Raw genomic sequence first — 16,840 nt, forward strand, 5'->3', positions numbered from 1 at the left:
CCCTGTCTTGAAAAAAGAAAAAAAAAAAAGGAAGAAGAAGTGCTTAATCGATTGAGTGATGGTAGAGCCACTGCCAAGATGGGGCATGGGAAAGGCATAGGTTCAAGGAATAGAAGCCAAGAATTCAATGGAGAAGCCATTTACCTGTTACACAGGTGGCATTAATTCTGTGTCCTTTGGTTGCAAGTAGCAACCAAAAGCACCTAACCAAAATGACCTAAGCAAAAATGAGAGCTTATTGGCTGACACTGTTGAGAATCAGAAGCTCGTGAGTAAGTTGAAGCAGGGGCTGTAACTGTGGTAGACACATAGACTCGGGGCTCTTGTCACCAAGGATATTAGTGATTTTCCTATTGCTGTAATCAAACACAGTTACCAAGGCAACTTACTGTTGTTGTTATTATCATCATCATCACCACCACCACCATCACCATCATCACCATCATGGTTTTTTGAGGCAGAGTTTCTCCCTATAGACCTGGCTGGCCTTGAACTCAGAGATCTGCCTCTGCCTCCTGAGTGAGGATCAAAGGTGTGCACCACCACTCTCCCTTACTGTGCACACAGTGTGACTATCTGTCTTAGTTTGAGTTTTATTGCTGTGAAGAGACACCATGACCATGGCAGCTCTTATAAAGAAAAGCATTCCATTGAGACTGGCTTACAGTTTCAGAGGTTCAGTCCATCATCATCAGGGCAGGAAGCATGGCAGCAGGCAGGCAGACATGGTGCTGGAGGAGGAGCTGAGAGTTCTACATCTTGATCCACAGGCAGCAGAAGGAGACTGTGAGCCACACTGGGTGTAGCTTGAGACCTCAAAGCCCATCTCCCACACTGACACACTTCCTCCAACAAGGCCACACGTCCTAATAGCGCCACTCCCTACGTGCCAAGCACTCAAACACAGGAGTCTATGGGGGCCCTACCTATGCAAACCACCACACCACCTACCTCATAAATCTGCTGCTTGATTTTCCTAGCCATGATGAGCTGAACCCTCAAACCTCGAGCCAGAGTAACTCCCCCTTTCTTGTGTTGCTTTGTCGGGCATTTTGTTACAGGGGCAAGAAAGGTAACTCGTACCCCAACCAAGGGCAAGATAAGCTGAGACCGTGAGATATTAACTTATGGCTCCAGGAACAGACTGGACACACCATAAGCTTCAGACATCAGTCTCACTGAAGCCCCAGTGTGGAGAAGCGGAACGTGGGTCAGCCTTGGAGCTGGATGGTGAGTTTGTAGATCTGATCTGGGACTCTGAGGTTTGCCAGACACCTGATGTAGGTGTGTTCTTTATCCTCTCTGAGCCTCACTGTGAACCAGGGGTTAAATATATACACTGGGTGGATTTCGACAATTAAAAATGATCTTAGGCCAGGCATGGCGACACATGCCTTTACCACAGTACTCAGGAGGGAGGCAGGGTCAAGGCGGTTCAAGGCTAGTCTGGTCTACAGAGTGAGTTCCAGGACAAACAGGTCTGAATATGCAACCCTGTCTAAAACATGCAAGCACACACACACACACACACACACACACACACACACACACACATCACTTCAACCAATAAATACCCTGATGCTGTGTTTTGATAAAGGGAGACATGACAGAGTCAGAACCAACCCAATGAGTTGATCTGCAAGAGCCAACAAGGAGGAGGAAGCCGGGGTGGACCCTGGCAGCAGGGAGGAAAGGCCAGCTCATGCAAAGGGCAGGAATGCCTAAGGCTCTCTGCCAATTCCACCTCAAAGCTGGCCTTGGCCCAAGCCTGCCTGATGAGGGCCCTTCCAGGCTCCCCACCCGTAGTCAGGACAGGTCTCAGCTCGTACCCCACTCCTCTGCCTGTAGCTGGGGTTTGCTGTAGCCCCACACATTCCTTTAGAATTGATAAGATTCTGAAAGCCACACCCTCTGCCCACTACCTTCTGGAGCTAGATAGGGGTGAGGCACTCAACCTTCCCCTCCACCCTACAGGCCAGCTGCTGGCAACCGATCCCACTCCATGTACATACATGCCACTCTTTCCTCATAGGCTTAAAGAACCCCCAGAGGGCCTCTGCCCATCTTGTGCTGACCCTGCCCCAGCTATTTTGTGGGGCTCCCCTCCTCAATCCCCACCACGCACCCATCGGCTTCATTCTTCCCCGCCCTGTGTGTGCTGGCTTCTTTTTATGTCATGTTGACATAAGCTGAGGTCTTCTGGGAAGGAGTCTTCATTCAGAACACACCTACGGGTCTGTAGGCAAGTCTGTGGGAGTTTTTCCTGATCGCTGATCAGTGTGAGAAGGCCAAGCTCACTGTGGCAGGTGCCATCTCTGGATAGACAGTTCTGGGGTGTAAAAGAAAGCAGACTAAGCAAGCTACCTGGAGCAAGCCACTAAGTGCCACTCTTCTGTTTCGGTTCCTGCCTTGAATTCCTGCCCCTGCTTTCCTGGATAATGGATTACAAGCTATAAACGGAACTAAACACTTTTCTCCCCAAATTGCTTTTGGTCATGGTGTTTATCACAGCAATAGAAACCATAACTAAGATATCATGAAGTCCATAAGTTAAAAAAACTTGCAGGTATGTGCAGCCTTGGGAAGACCATGGCTTGAGGGGTGAACAAAGGCACCCCAAACCCTCAGACATTCTTCATCTTTATTGTGGCTCATGGATACCAGGTATCCCGGGTCTCTGAAGGAAGCTTGCAATGTTTTTTTTTTAATATTTTTTTAAAGATTTATTTATTTTATGTATATGAGTTCACTGTAGCTGTCTTCAGACACACCAGAAGAGGGCATCAGATCCCATTACTGATGGTTGTGAGCCACCATGTGGTTGCTGGGAATTGAACTCAGGTCCTCTGGGAGTTAGTGCTCTTAACCCGCTGAGCCATCTCTCCAGCCCCTTGCAATGGTTTTTTATGAGTGTCGATGGTGGTCCAGATAGCCAGACTCCCAAGGCCTCTTCTCTCACCTTCCTAGACCTCTTCCAATCAGTGGCACCTTCATGCACACCAAGATGCCCGATATTGGGTACAGAACAACCAGTGTTATGGGGGTCCCAGAGGACAGGTCTTGCCTTCTGGAGTGAGTAGAGGACTTTGACTTATTACTGTGACCTGGAGCAAGCAGCAGAAACCTGCACATTTCTGTCACCTCACCTGGCAGTCACCTAGGAGAGATGGTAGACCTATCAATCACCTAAGTGGGATTTGATGAAAGAATGTTCTGGAAGAGCTAAGTAGGAGGCGAACAGCATAGCAGCTGTCTGTAAACAGCAGTAGTTGCTGTCATTATCAATATAAGCAAGAGAACAGGAGTCTAGATCCGTTCAGGCCTGGGATGGAGGGGAGGGAGCTGCAGCCACACCCTCCCTCCCCTACTCTGTGGGGAGCCCTGAGGAATGAGTTACTTCTCAGCTGCTGGCCCCTGCCCCCACAAGGCCCACATATCATTCCAGCCAGCCCTTCTCTGCTGCCACACTGGTGAGTCTAGTAACTCTGAGGCAAGTGTCTCAATGTCCCTTGAGCACAGTTGCCATTCCTCTGTGTTCCCTTCATGAGCCAAGTGAGGGCCCCCTTGGGCCTGCCTTACTCCTAGCCTGAGGGAGAGGCAGGGTTACCCTAGCTAGAAAATGGCTCCCCATCCCTCTATCAGACCTGGAGTGTAGCAGTGTTGGGGGAACAGCAGGGAAGACAAAGGAAGGAGACGACCCCTCCCCTTGCTCTGAATTAGTCTTAGATAACTCTTGTTCCAGGGCAGGAGTGGCCTTAGGGTCTGTGGACCTAGAGATGAGGCTGCGAGGGACTGGACACCCCTAGAGTTTCAAACTGAGCCTGGTGCTTTCAGACTTCCATCTTTTTTTGGCAAAACTGCTGTCCACTGGGCCCCCAGGTAGAACATCCGGCAGCCCGTCAGAATCTGACCATTAGATCCCGATGGTCCCTCGCTCCCAAGCCTCTCCCATAGTGTGGGTCCTCACAGGCCTACTAACCTGCACTGTTTAACTGTTTAGCCCACAGGGAGTCTGTTTAGACACAGAAGCCTCAAATCTAGTCAGGCTGGGAAGGAGCACTGCCTCACCTCCACAGCAGAAGCTGATGCGTCTAGGCTCCAGCTCTCTCTCTCTCTCTCTCTCTCTCCCTCTCCCTCTCCCTCTCCCTCTCCCTCTCCCTCTCCCTCTCCCTCTCCCTCTCCCTCTCCCTCTCCCTCTCCCTCTCCCTCTCCCTCTCCCTCTCCCTCTCCCTCTCCCTCTCCCTCTCCCTCTCCCTCTCCCTCTCCCTCCCCCCCCCCTCTCTCTCTCTCTCATACACACACACACACACACACACACACACACACACACACACACACACACACACACACACACAGATGCAGGTCCCTCTGATCTGAAAGTGAATCTTGCCCACTGCTGCCCTCCACTGGCCAGAGACAGAGTTGCTTCAGTCTCTTGGGAATCTGACTTCCAGACATATGGTTTGCCTCAAGGGACCCTAAGATACCTGATACTCTAAAGTTAAATCCTTAATAAACAAAGAGCTCTTAAAAAGCAGTAGGATGGAACATCTCTGCACATGCTTTTAATCCCAGCACTTGAGGGGCAGAGGCAGGAGAATGTCTGTGAATTCCAGGCCAGCCAGGACTACACAGATAAATCCAAAAGAAAAATGAAAGCAGGTAATAGACATAGTTCATTGGCTCATGCTTACATTCTTCCAGTCCCTCACCCACCCCCACCCACCCCCGCTCTCGTTTTCTCTCTCTGTCTCTGTCTCTCCCCCTCCCCACTCTGTGTGTGTGTGTGTGTGTGTGTGTGTGTGTGTGTTCAGGTCTGAGTCCAACTCAGCACTTGAGAGGCAGAGGCAGGACAATCTCTGGCATACATCTCCACACATCATGCACACATATAACAATAAACGAGTAAGTAAGTAAATGGTGGATTGACTAGGGCTGGAGAGATAGCACAGCAGTTGGGAACACTAATTCTCTTGCAGAGACCCTGAGTTTGATTCCCAGCATCTTCTTGAGGTTGCTCCCAATTGTGAATAACGCCAGCTTCAGGGGATCCAGCGCCCTCTGCTGGCCTCTGCTGGCACTGCACTCACATGCACATACCCACACACAGACATGCATACATGGGTAATTAAAATAGAAATATTTCCCAAAAAATGCCAAAAGACTCAGTGGACCATGGAAAGGGGACATGGAGTTGGGAAGGAGAACTGACACAAGGAGGGTATGGGAGGAGTTGGAGTGGCGGGGGTTGATATGAACCAAATACATTGTATGCATATTATGAAATTCTCAATGAAATTTTAAAATGCCAATGGAGGGACAGCAGAATGTCCCCACAGGTAAAGGAGCCATGGAATCTGATGACCTGAGTTTGATTCTCAAGGCCCATGTAGTTAAAGGAGAGAAATGACTCCAGCAAGCAGTCTTTTGACGTCCGCATTTGTGCTTGCTTCATACACACACACACACACACACACACACTAAATAAAAATATTTTAAAAGGTTTTTTAATGAAAGAGGAAAGACATTTAAAGATGTTCATTGTGGCAGTGTTGAGAATCTTACACAAGAAAGTAGAAGCCACTCGACATAAAGCTGTAAACCCGTTGTGACGGTGCATACATCCAATCCCAGCACTTGGCAGGCTGAGACAGGAGGATCATGAATTCAACCTTGGCTACACACAGAGACACTCTCTCAAAATCAAAAAAAAATCACAGTCTAAGGTGCTGGGGATCACAATATGAAGGAGATGTAATCTACCTAGCTCCTGTTATATTTTTTCATCATTTCACATTTAATTTATGTTTCTTAATACTAAAACTGAGTTTCTTTTAAATAGCATATACTTTTTAAATCTTAAAAATTTTCAAAAGTCAGTCCCTCTTTTTAAAAAATTATTCAATCTGAATGTCTCTGCTTTTAGATTGAAGTCTTTAGGCCTTTTGCATTTAATATAATTTTACTATTTTGTTTCTACCTGTTATTTTTATAAAGATCTATTTATTTGTATGTGTGTGTGTCTAAGTGTGTGCACATATTTATATGCAGGTCTGAATGTGCCTGTGCACACTCACAAGGCCAGAAGAGAGCACTAACTGTTCTCTTCAGTCTCTCTCCATCCCTGAGTCGGGCTCTCTCCCTGAACCTGAGGCTTGCACGTTCCTGGCTAGGCTGGAAGCCCAGAGGACCCAGTGACCTTTCTGTCTCCGTCTCCGTCTCCCTGGGTCACAGGCCTGTGCAGGATGTCTGGCTTGCTATGTAGACGTCAGACTTCCAACTCCAGTTCTCACGATTCCACAGCAATCTCTCTTAGCCAGCCAGCCTTCTCTCTGGTCCCTCCTCTTGTCCTCTGTTCCCCTTTCTCTTTTTCTGACTTCTCTGGGCTTTCTATAATTATATTAGATGTTATGTGTTGGCTTCCTAGTTAGGTCAGTGTGATTCTAGGAGTTGCTTTATGTATACACTATATACATTAGCACCACAGCGATATCATACCGCTTATCAGGAGTGTAAGAACTAGGGGGTGGCTGCTCTTCCAGAGGACCCAGGTTCAATTCTCAGCACCTACATGGTGGCTCATAATTGTAACTCCAGTTTCAAGGGCTCTGATGATCTGATGCCCTCTAATGGCCTCTATGGACAGTATACACACACACACACACACACACACACACACACACACACGTGTGTGCGCGCGCGCGCGCAATGAGAGACACAGAGAGAGACAGAGACAGAAAGAAAGAGAGAGCTAAAAATAAATTTAAAGAGTGTAAAAGTGCATGACAGTGTGCCCCCCTGTGCCCCACTGTGCCCCAATGGCTTCTGAGCTGCTGACACATATCTTTTCTCGACTTAGAACACTGCAGTCATCAAGCATTATTATGCAACTTTGAATAGTTCATTGTATTTTAAAGTGATTTAAGTAACTGGAGCCGTTCTATTTTGCCCACACAGTTATTACTTCCGTTGGCTTATTATTTCTTTATGTGGATCTAGCATCCCATATTCTCCTGTTTGAACAACTTCCTTTAACATTTCCTGTAGGGAAGTATTCTCATGTACAAAGCACTAGGGTGCCGTTCCCCAGCACCATAGACACAGAGACAAAAATAATTAAATAAGTAAAATATGAAGATAACTAGAATTTTCCTCCTTTTTATTATCTAGTGATTTTTATATGATGCTAGGTGTTGTCAATTTCATTTGCCTTCTTGGGTACTGGATTTTTTTTTTATGCTATAAACGTTGGCTTTATTCTAAACCTGGTTGAGTGATTTAGGAATAATTTGGTTCTTTCTGACTTGCTCTTATCATGTTTGCCAGGATCAGCATTTAAACACAAGGTAATTTCCCTGTTGCTGAGGCCCAAGAATTCTGAGACTTTCTGCTCTGGCTGGTAGGCACGGCGGGCACTCTCCTCGGTGGGTGACCTCAGTAGTCAGTACTACAGAGCCTGCTCTCTGTGTTTCTCGGTCCTACCGACTGCTTCCCCAGCCTCCTTGGAGCCCCAGCTCTGTCTCCTCATCTCAGGAAGGCATCCAAGGCCCAGCGTGGGCTGTCATCTGGCTGGAGTCTTGCTCTAGGTCTTCAGCAGGTGCACGGGGTGGCTCTCATCTGGCGTGTCTCACTGCCCTTTGCTCCCGAGTGTCCGGGATTCATCATCTACGTATTTTATTCCGGCTTAGTTGTTCCAGGTGGAGACATAAATCTACTTCCTGTGATTTCATCCTGGCAGGAAGAGAATTCTTCCCTTTGTAAGGCTAGCGACCTTAAAAAAATCTTTTTATCGATTCTTTGTTAATTTCATATCTTGCAACCTAGTCCCTCTCATCTCCCGGTCCCCTCATATCTGCCTGCGAAACTTGTAACCTTCTCCCCTAAAAGAAAGAGACATAAACATAAACAAAGTATAGCGATCATCTCATTGTGGACGCTGTAGTGTGTCACAGTGTGTCCCACAGTACATCCCTCTGTCCACACATCTTCTCTTGCAAATGTCCACTGTGGTGAGTCATTGGTCTGGTTTGAGATCTCTGGCTCCGGTGACACCATCAATATGGGATCCTCACCGGGAGTCCTCCTGGTCATCCTGTTGTTGCCCTGTGTCACGGAGATCCTGCAGTTTTGGATCAACCGAACTGGCCCTTTCATGAGGCCCAACCTTTAGCAGATGATAAAGATTTTGGAGTTGCCCAATTCAGAACCTTAGATCTGGACCTGGGTGGTAGCTGAGCTGGACCAGGACTAGTTATCTAGCCACCAATGTCACCACCGGCAGGAGGTAGGGTCAGCTCCCCGGCTCTCAAGCCTTCTGGATGGTTCACCCGCACCCACACCTCCAGAGCCAGCACCATTGTGCTGCCCAGTCAAAGTAAAGGGCCCACTCTCCTAAGTGCTGCAGCTTTCGAGGGGCTGGTTCTCACATCCCTAAGGGCTGGCTCGCAGGCGTCTTTGCATGGAGTGCTAGCTCCACTTTTGCCCGGGGAAGGTGAAGGGACTGCTCTTCCCAGAGTACAGCCAGTGAGGGGGCAGGGCTAGCATTCTGCTCCCAATGCCCTTAGGGCCAGCTCTCAAGACTAAACGCAGGTGGCAAGGGGGAGGGGGAAGGGCATCGCCCCCCACCCACACCAGAGTGGTGGGGTTCGCTCTCTGTGCTCTCTCCCTTGCCCCTTCGCAGCACCTGCACCCGCTCCGCCAGGGCCAGTTCTACTGTGCGGCCCAAGCAAGGTGCAGGGCCGGCTCTCCTAAGTGCTGCAACTGTCAAGGGGCAGGGCCTTAGTGACTTTTTACTAACATTCATCCTTCATAAATTATTTAAGCAAATGTTTAAATATTACATTTAAATGAAAAGCGAACATCACTTTTTAGTAAACCATGGATAACCATCGAGTCCATGTCTAATTGACAGTCTCTTTGTCTTCAAAGGCCAGCTGGCTGAATGTAGGGTTGTAATTGTCCTGTGGCCACTTGGAAGCTGTGAGAACATTGGCATCTTTCGCTGCTGCTGAAAAATTGGCTTCAAACGATATTCCACAAATATCGTTTATTTGTGGGCGTTTCTTTTCTGTAGGGTTTCCATGCCTTCTCCTTTGTCTTTATTGTTTTGTAATTTCTCTCCAACATGTCCAGGAATGGAATTTTTCCCTTACTCAGAACACATTGTGTCTTTTCATTCCGGAGGCTTCTTTGTCTTCACTTACAGAAAATTCTTTACCTGTCTTTCTTCAAATGCTGCTCCTCGCTATGGATTCTTTCCGAAGCTACCAATCTACTGGTCTTATATAGCTGCAGCTTCTCGCCCTTTGCTTCTACCTCTCTCTCCTGTTTTCTATTCGTCTGCAAGACTGGCTCCAAGCTAGAGGAATCTTTTAAAGGATTATTTATTTTTATGTAATGAGAATTTTGCCCACATATATGTCTGTGCACCACATCTGTATAGTGCCTGTGCAAGGGGTGTCTGATCCCCTGGGCCTGAAGTTAACAATGATTGTTAGCCTCCATTTAGATGCTGGGACTTGAACCCAGGTCTTCCGGAGGAGCAGACAGTGCTCTCAATCTCCAGCCTCATGAGTGGATGTCTGTGCTAAGAACAGCAACCTCAATCTTTCTAGTACCCTCAGGAGCAGCTTGCTAGGTGATCTCCATCTTTCAGATGAGAAACATCGAAACACAAAGAGGTGTTCAAATACACCTTAGGCTGGGAACACTACGGAGTCAGCAAGCTAGAGTTGCGTGTGTATTCACTTATATGCATGTGTGACAACAGTGGTTGAAGAAGAGGCAGCCATGATTTTGGAGGAATCATGGCAGGGTGGGTGGGCAAGGGAAGGGTAGGCAGAAGAGGGAAATAATGTTATTATATGCTAGCTAGATACAAATCATTAAATTAAAACTACATGCGATTTCCTTTTGGACATTTCCACTTCAGAGAGGCAGGAGAGATGGCTCTGCAGTAAGAAGAGCAGTGGTTGCTCTTCTAGAGGGCCCAGGTTCAAGTACCCACATCTGAACGGTGGCCCACAACCATCAGCAACTCCAGTCCCAGGCGGTCCAGCACCCTCTTCTGGCACACAGTGCTCAGACGTGGGACGAAGGCAAAGCACCCATGTACATAAAACAAGTAATAAAACGTTTAATTTAAGATATGCCTAAGACTGTATTCTAGTAAATGGCACAGCTGATATATGATGCTCTGGGCTTCAGAGTCTGGGCTCCGCTCTGATATTCTACACTGGCAACCATAGTCCCATCTTTCCACTTGCTTTGTTCTATACTTGGGGTGTTACTAGGAATCGATTCTCTCTCCCTCAACATTTAGCTAGTCTTTCAGAGTGGCTACTGCATTTTCAGAAGACTTGGAGCTGGGCGTGGTGGCGCATGCCTTCAATCCCAGCACTCGGGAGGCAGAGGCAGGAGGATTTCTGAGTTCGAGGCCAGCCTGGTCTACAGAGTGAGTTCCAGGACAGCCTGGGCTACAGAGAGAAACCCTGTCTCGAAAAAACAGAAACCAAACCAAACAAACAAAAAAACCAGAAGACTTGGGTTGTTTCCTTTCACAGCTTAAGATCAAAGCCTAAGCTTCTGGTGTGTGTGTGTGTGTGTGTGTGTGTGTGTGTGTGTGTGTGTGTGTGTGTGTACTTTATTATTTTTAAAAAGTCTCAGAAAAACCTCACACACTGAAATTGACCAGGTCCCAAATCTACAGATCTCAATGACCTTCTATACAGTTAGAGTAGCCATTCTGAAACTGTGGAGCTTAAGACTGGATTTTACACTTTCACTATTGAATTTGAATGTATGTATGTATGTATGTATGTATGCATGCATGTATGTGTGTTTGTGTGTATGTATGTTTGTATGTATGTATGTATGTATGTATGTATATTTGTTTTTTTTCGAGACAGGATTTCTCTGTGTAGCCCTGGCTGTCCTGGAACTCACTCTGTAGACCAGGCTGGCCTCAAACTCAGAAATCCGCCTGCCTCTGCCTCCCAAGTGCTGGGATTAAAGGCGTGCGCCACCACTGCCTGGCTGCATCCTCTTTCATAGTTCATGACCATTCAGTTTTCAAAAGTTCATATCTGTTAACTCAACTTGGTTCTTTTAAAACATTTTTAAAATGAGTGTGCAATGTAATGGATCTTATCAGGGCATGTTCTTACACCCCCCCACACACCCCTGCCTCTGTCTGGTGGTCCTCCCCACACCCCTGCCTCTGTCTGGTGGTCCTCCCCACACCCCTGCCTCTGTCTGGTGGTCCTCCCCACACCCCTGCCTCTGTCTGGTGGTCCTCCCCACACCCCTACCTCTGTCTGGTGATCCTCCCCTCATCCCTGCCTCTGTCTGATGGACCTCCCCACACCCCTTCCCTCTGTCTGATGGTCCTCCTCACACCCCTGCCTCTGTCTGATGGTCCTCCCCACACCCCTGCCTCTGTCTGGTGATCCTCCCCTCATCCCTGCCTCTGTCTGGTAGTCCTCCCCACACCCCTGCCTCTGTCTGGTGATCCTCCCCACACCCCTGCCTCTGTCTGCTGGTCCTCCCACACACCCCTGCCTCTGTCTACTGATCCTCTCACACACCCCTTCCCTCTGTCTGATGGTCCTCCCCACACCCCTGCCTCTGTCTGATGGTCCTCCCCACACCCCTGCCTCTGTCTGGTGATCCTCCCCTCATCCCTGCCTCTGTCTGGTAGTCCTCCCCACACCCCTGCCTCTGTCTGGTAGTCCTCCCCACACCCCTGCCTCTGTCTGGTGATCCTCCCCACACCCCTGCCTCTGTCTGCTGGTCCTCCCACACACCCCTGCCTCTGTCTACTGATCCTCCCCCACACCCCTGCCCTCTGTCTGATGGCCGCCCTCTTCCTCCTGAGCCCCACCCTGCCGATGTCACATCACATTTATTCTCTTATCTTTCCCTTAAGAGCTCTTCCCACCTGCATAGAAGCCTTTCAAGTTCGTGACCTAAAACCACCTCCCAAACATCTTTATGTATGAGTACATAAAATTCAAATATAGGACTCAAATGACAGGAAATACCTGCAAGGATGCTGAGTCTTTACTCATTGCTGGGGGGCGGGGGAAACTGGTGTGGCCACTATGGAAATCAGTACAGAAGTTTCTCAAAACAAAACCCTAAAAGTAGAACTGCCATGTGACCTGGCTCTGTACCCCAAGGACTGTAAATGCTATCACAAAGATGCTTGCACATCTGTGCTTACTGCAGCACTATTAACAATAGCTAAGAGCTGGGCAGGGTGACACACACCTTTGATCCCAGCACAGGAGCGGGAAAGGGGCAAAGGCTGGTGGATCTCTGAGTTTGAGGCCACCCTGGTCTAAAGTGCCAGGACAGCCAGGGCTGCACAGAGAAACCCTGTCTCAAAACAAAACACCTAAGAAATGGGACCTGCCCAGAGGCCCAATAACTACACAGAATGCAATGCTCCCTTCTTTTCTCAAAAGCTCTTCTCAAAACCCCTGAGCCATCACTCCAGCCCATAATTCTGTTTCTTTTAAACATTCTTGCATTGAAGTCTTTTGGGTCGTTTTGCAGGCCTATTTCGGGGAAGGTGCACTCCTTCAAGAAAGAACTTGTCCCTTGGCCACAGGGAGTGCTGTCAGCTGGCAACCTCGAGGTGTGGGTGCCTCAGCCTCTGAGTCAGGGCCAGGCTCTTCCCTGGCAGCCCCTGACACTGCCTGAGCGAGGGGTGGAGGCGGGGCGCTTCTATTGCTGCTCACGAAACTTCTCTGGTGGGCAGTATCTGTTCTATGGGTCCTCTTTGCTCTTGTCAGATCTTTGCCATGTTTGAGGTTCTCCAAGCCCACCCCACCCCCACTCCCACCCTTGCTTGCTTCTCACCTTTGTCTTGTCAGTCACTGTCCCTGGATCTACCCCTTCCCTCCTACCTCCATCTGGGACTTGACTTTGTGGAGGACCCATCCAGTGCAGGGCATGGCCTGCCCTGCTCCCTTTGTCTCTCCTGACCTGACCTCTCCCATTCTCATTCAGACTGGTTGTTGTTGTTGTTGTTGTTGTTGTTTTTACTAGATTCTAGAAACAGTGGGAGCTGTTTTGTGTGGAAATCCCATACATCTTGCAAGGTGGTGCCGTGTTCTGGGTAGTTTCCCAAGAATTCCTTTAGTTTAATCAGTTTTAAGAGAAATTTGATGTCTGTTTCTTACCTAGGGTTCTCCCCAGGCACCAATCTCCCTGAAATACAGTTAATGCAGGTGCAATCCCACACTCTACCAGTTTAGACTGTGGTTATCACAGCCTCTCCTCTACTTACATGCTTGGAGTCTGGCTTCATGTTTTAAAATGTATTTGCCAGCTATGTGGCACACAGCTCCCATCCCAACACTCAGAAGGTTAAGGCTGAAGCAGAAAGCTTGCACATTTAAAGCCAGCCTGGGCTACAAAATGGCTTTGAAGGACTGGAGAGATAACAGTTAAAAGCACAGACTGTTCACACAGAGGACCTGAGTTCAGTTCTCAGCACCCACTTCAGGCAGCTTACAACCACCTTTAACTTCAGCTCTAAAGGACCCAACGCCCTTTTGTGGCTTCTGTGTGCACTGCAGTCAGGTACACAAAGGTGTGTGTGTGTGTGTGTGTGTGTGTGTGTGTGCACGTGATTGTGTGCACACATGTATACACATAATTTAAAATGAAATAAAAACAAAATGAATTTGAGGCCAAGCCTGGACTATATAACAAAACCCTTAAAATAAGTAAATAAAATAAAATTAATTCATCTCCTATCCAGTGTTTTTATATATTTACGGCAAGAGATGAAAAGGATTTCTTCCTATCTTACAGTACCTTGCACTTACAGAATTAAAACCCAGGAACCTGATATATGATCATATATATGATATATATATATGAATATACATATTTATATATGTATATATGATGTATAAGTCTTTTTGGGAGGTGCAGAGAACTTTATTAATGATATTCAAGAGAATAGGAAGGGGCCGGGCATGGTGGCGCACACCTTTAATCCCAGCACTTGGGAGGCAGAGGCAGGCAGATTTCTGGGTTCGAGGCCAGCCTGGTCTACAGAGTGAGTTCCAGGACAGCCAGGGCTATACAGAAAAACCCTGTCTTGAAAAAAACAAAAATAAAAAACAAAAAAACAAAAAAAAAAAAACAGAGAGAAAGAGAGAGAGAGAGAGAGAGAGAGAGAGAGAGAGAGAGAGAGAGTAGGAAGGGATCCCTAGGCCCCTCCTGTTATTATGGGGGTCTGGGATGAAAATTGTGAGGGAGATGCTCAGTGTTGGGGCCCGAGTTGTGATAGGAACTCCTCAGCAACTGAGGGCCTCTCTCTTGCTCTCAGTGTCCTTGCTGGGGTGGGTGGTCCAGGGTTCCTTACTCCTTGAAGACCATGTAGACCATGAGGTCCACCCTGTTGCTGTAGCCTTATTCACTGTCACACCAGGAAATGAGCTTTACAAAGTTATCATGGAGAGCAATGCCAGCCCCAGCATTAAAACTGAAGAGTAGGAGTTGCTGTTGAAGTCACAAGAGACAACCTGGTCCTCAGTGTAACCCAGGATGCCCTTCAGTGGGCCCTCAGATGCCTGCTTCACCACCCTCATGATGTCATCATACTTGGCAGGTTTCTCCAGGCGGCACATCAGATCCACAATGGATACATTGGGGGTAGGAACATGGAAGGCCATGCCAGTGAGCTTCCCGTTCAGCTCTGGGATGACCTTGCCCACAGCCTTGGCAGCACCAGTGGATGCAGGGATGATGTTCTAGGCAGTGTCATGGCCATCAGACCACAGCTTCCCAGAGAGGCCATCCACAGTCTTCTGAGTGGCAGTGATGGCATGGACCGTGGTCATGAGCCCTTCCACAATGCCAAAGTTGTCATGGATGATCATGGCAGGGGGCTAAGCAGTTGGTGGTGCAGGATGCATTGCTGACAATCTTGAGTGAGTTGTCATATTTCTTGTGGTTCACACCCATCACAAACATGTAGTCATTGGCAGAAGGGACAGAGATGATGGCCCTTTTGGCCCCACTCTTCAAGTGGGTCCTGGCCTTCTCCATGATGGTAAAGACACCACATGGAGACTCCACGACATACTCAGCACCGGCATCACCCCATTTGATGTTAGTGAGGCCTTGCTCCTGGAAGATGGTGATGGGCTTCCCGTTGATGACAAGCTTCCCATTCTCAGCCTTGACTGTGCCGTTGAATTTGCCATGGGTGGAGTCATACTGGAACATGTAGACCATGTAATTGAGGTCAGTGAAGGGTCGTTGATGGCAACAATCTCCACTTTGCCAACTGCAGAGCAGATGGTAGCCCTGGTAACCAGGTGCCCAATACTGCCAAATCCATTCACACCAAACTTCACCATCTTGTCTATGGGATGAGGATGACACTGCATAAGAAGATACAGCTGTCTCTGGAACAGGGAGGAGCAGAGAGCCGATGTATAATCTTGAATGAAGTCTTGCTTGTGACTTCTGTACAGCACATAGAGCCAGTGAGGCAGCGTGGTGAATGGAGGTATATTGGGAGCCAGACAGATCCAAGGCTTTCTTGGAAACCCTATTGAAAGGACAAATGGGGACACTGGTTCTGTGTCCTTTTCCAGGAACAGACTTGGTAAGACCCAGTCTAAGGTTGAAGGTTGCATCTCAAAGGAATTAAGTCTTTTGGTTCCTTGGAACCCCGCTTTCCCTCCTGAATGGCTGTGGCTTTCCATCCTGAGGCAGCTATGTCTGAGGTAGTCTATGTTTTCTTTGCCAACATTGTTTGGTTTAGCTTCCTGCTGACCTTGCCCATTCTCCCCCTGCAAAGAGTGTATGAGATGCTGTAGTTCAGGCTAGTCGTGATAGCAAATGCCTTTAATACAAGCACTTGTGACCATCCTGGTCTACACATCGAGTTCCAGGGCATCCAGAGTGACAGAATAGAGAGACCCTGTCTCAAAACAAACAGACAAAACCACAATGCTGTACTTCTTACTAACTTGCTTGGCATCAATCAGCTTACACAAGACTTCCCGTCACCTTTATTCCTCTGCTCAGATACGCCCACCTGACACCTCACCCGTATTCCTGCAGGTTCAGGCACAGGTGCTTGTTGCTGACTCTAATGGCCTGCATTCCATCCCTAGAGCCCTCACCGCAGAGGGGGAGAATCAGCTGGCATACATTGTCCTCTGACCTCCAAGCAGGTGCTTGGCATGTGTGCCTCCCACACATACAAAGCAGGTAAATAAATGTAAAAAGTATCTTACATATATATTTTTTTTCAATAATACAGTTTATTGACTTGGTCATCTTATATTTGGTTGAGAAACACTGCAGTGTCCAGGGAAGTTGCAGAGAAGTCACACGTTGGCATCACAGTTTCTCCTCATCAGGGCTGTGCCTGAGAAGAAAAGGGCTGAGGGCTCAGGCATGCTATGGCAGAACCTATCAGCTTCCCACTTACCCCCCCCCCCCCCAGTAACTTCCTCCTGACTGGCGAGCCCACCCTTCACCAAGAACACTGGGATTTGCTGTGTAAATACCCCCACTTTCTTACTCCAGAGACAGGTTGTTTCTGAGGCAGATTTTGCACAGTTCACTGCTGAGTGAGCTTTTCTGTCTCTTATCATTTCCCTTTTCTCTCCAGTGTAACTGAGCTCCCCCCCCCCCCCCCGGCCCCCGAAGAATGCTAGTTTAACTCAAGTCCTTGCTTTGGGTTGGCTTCTGGTGTGTTCAGCAAAGGCAGCTTGTACCATAAGCATCTTAAAAAGCAGATTGTGGGCCAGTGGCTTAGCAAGCAAAGATGCTTGCCACCAATCCTGCAGACTTGGGTATG

General features: G+C 48.1%; 1 pseudogene; it reads right to left on the bottom strand.

Annotated features, from left to right (window-relative positions):
* On the bottom strand, nt 13,941–15,409 carry Gm12969 (predicted gene 12969; annotated as a pseudogene).

Source organism: Mus musculus, chromosome 4 (genome assembly GCF_000001635.26).
Source record: "Mus musculus strain C57BL/6J chromosome 4, GRCm38.p6 C57BL/6J".
In the NCBI taxonomy this organism is placed as follows: Eukaryota; Metazoa; Chordata; class Mammalia; order Rodentia; family Muridae; genus Mus; species Mus musculus.